Consider the following 2,466-nt stretch of genomic DNA (forward strand, 5'->3'; position numbering starts at 1 on the left):
ATAAATGAGATGTTATAACTCATTTAAGGACTATCCTGGTTTAATGAGACCCAACCCGTGAATTCGGATCAAACGCATGAGAAATCTCAAATCACAAATTCAGCATTAAGGAGGTGCGGAACAACCAGAGAGTGACACATAAGATTTTGTGATAGACAATTAGACATATAGATAAGCTTATTTTGTTTTTATTAGAATAAACGTTACTAAAATATAAAAAGGATGCGCACTAATTAGTAAAAGTTTGCAATTACAGGAAATAATTTCACTTAAAAGTTTCTGTTCAAGCTTTATATACCGTATATAATACAAATTTATTTCATAGTTAACTTTTTTTTTTATGAACTGCAAATTTTTTTATCTTAAAATCTTTTAAGCCCGGCATTTGTAAGAATTTAAACATGCCACCTCAGTTTTGTAAGAGAATACAAATATATAAAATAACTATAGTATAAATATTGAAATGGAAATTAAATTGAGCCGGAGTTGAATTACTAGACGTAGTATGAGCTGTCCTCTTGCGGGAAGACTTGGTAGTTTATCCCTCAAATACTACAATGCTGGTAAATAACTATCAACCATATATATACACAAAGAATGCTAATAAACAAGAGATAACTCACGTAAGTACTCAGAAGCATTCATTTATTATCCATTGCATACCGGTAAAAGAGAACGTACAACGACTTAAATACGAAATAAACAAACTGAGTAGCAAAGTAAGCAAAAACCAAGGACCTACTAAACTTCTGACGCGTTATTATGACTCCTTCCGAAGGAATTAAAGTCCTTTGAACTCTAAGCGGTTGATGTAAAGTCAAAGTTGGCACACGAAGTTGATCGTCCAAGGAGTGATGAGCTGAATCCTAGCCTTGATTTAGTAAGATCAAACTGTAGTAGATTATCCTCTATTTGATGACCTCCAGTCATCACTGGATTGGTTGTTCTATTATATTTCCCTGCGTCAATGAATCCAAGGCATAAAACGTTTTTCTTCACCTTAACCATTGAGTTTGCACCGTGTATCCTCCACACATTCTTGCTTTGCAACTCAAAGTCCATGGAAGGTACACCCGGACCTAGACGCGTGCTACTGATGTTCTTGGAGCTAAAGCATGCTTCAAAAGGCGCCGCACTAGAAACTTTTTTCACCTTCTTTGGCATTGCTTTTACAAACGCTGCTACAACAGCATTGTAGATCGATGATTCCAGGACGGTGTAAGCGTCGACGGTGCTGATCGTTGTCCCTCCGTTACCTTCAGAATTGATGGTGAACAAATTCTCATCGAACCCCTTCACCCGCTTTCCGTTGACTTTGATTGACTTGACTCCAATGAAGTACCTAGATGAGGCATCCCCAACACTAAACCCATTTCCACCCGCGGGGTTTACAATGAGAGGAGTGTACGTAAGAGAAGACGAGGCATCAATATTCGGAAGCAAAGTGTATGGTCCATCTCCAAAGAACACAAAGCCGCTAGATCTTTTTGAGGAACTCAAACACAGAGCAAACTTATTGTCGAATTTAAAATAAGACGACAACTGAGCAGGAAGTGAAGCTTTATTTATTCCAAGACCCGCCATTCCAGTAACCACACTAGCAAGACCTTCACTAACTCTTGGAGTACCGCATAAGAAGTATAGGCGAGGGACAGTAAGGTTCTTCCCATTGGTGGACTGTATCTTGAATACGTCTGCGCCAAGATCGCCATTATCAGCCATAAAAGCGATGGGGGTATATGCCATATGTTGGCAGGCATTGTTGTAGCAGCCAGGGATTTCAGGTTGGCAATATGATTGGTCGTCGCACCAAGTGGTGTTGAGAAGTCTGCATGCAGCAGAGCCACAAAGGGCTGGAGTGTAGGTGGAGGAGTTGTAGTTTGGGACTCTCTTCCAACAGTTGACCCACATGATGGGGCCGCCAAGATCGAGGGTTAGATTGACAGGGACTAGAGGTGTTCTCTGAGAAATCTGGGTGATGGTTTTGGCGTCTTTAGTTACTCGAAGAAAAGGGCGGGGTGGTGATGTTTTCGCTACAGATGATGACACAACACAGAATAAAAACAAGAAAACAAACAGGAAAGAAGAAGAAGCAGCAGCAGCAGCCATTGGAGAGATGAACGATATTGGCGAATGTAGCCATCTTAATTTATAGATGCATCTCATATACCCATGCATGAGCCCTATAATTTCATTTTTATATTCTTTATAATAACATTTTTTGTCAGACAGTATGATTCATTTGGCTCCCATTCACATCTGTTCATCAATAAGAGAGAATATTTATATATAGTTTTCAAGGTACATTTTGGGAATTTTTAATTTTGAAAAGGAAATAAAACTCGTGAACGTGTTTAATAAATTAATCACTTCTATGCAAGAACTGATAATTTGAAATAATTAACTTGTTTTGATTATAATAAAAAATTATGTAATACATTTTTCTTTTTGGAAGATTAATGCTAC

At 38.2% G+C, this 2,466-nt stretch overlaps 1 pseudogene; it reads right to left on the reverse strand.

Moving 5' to 3' along the window:
• Nucleotides 1–798: 798 nt before the first annotated feature.
• On the reverse strand, nucleotides 799–2,109 carry LOC143549979 (putative aspartic proteinase GIP2 pseudogene; annotated as a pseudogene).
• Between the last annotated feature and the right edge of the window lie 357 nt (nucleotides 2,110–2,466).

Source organism: Bidens hawaiensis, unplaced genomic scaffold, assembly GCF_021521415.1.
Source record: "Bidens hawaiensis isolate Kalapana, Puna unplaced genomic scaffold, B.hawaiensis_p1.1 tig00015877_1, whole genome shotgun sequence".
NCBI classification, from domain to species: Eukaryota; Viridiplantae; Streptophyta; class Magnoliopsida; order Asterales; family Asteraceae; genus Bidens; species Bidens hawaiensis.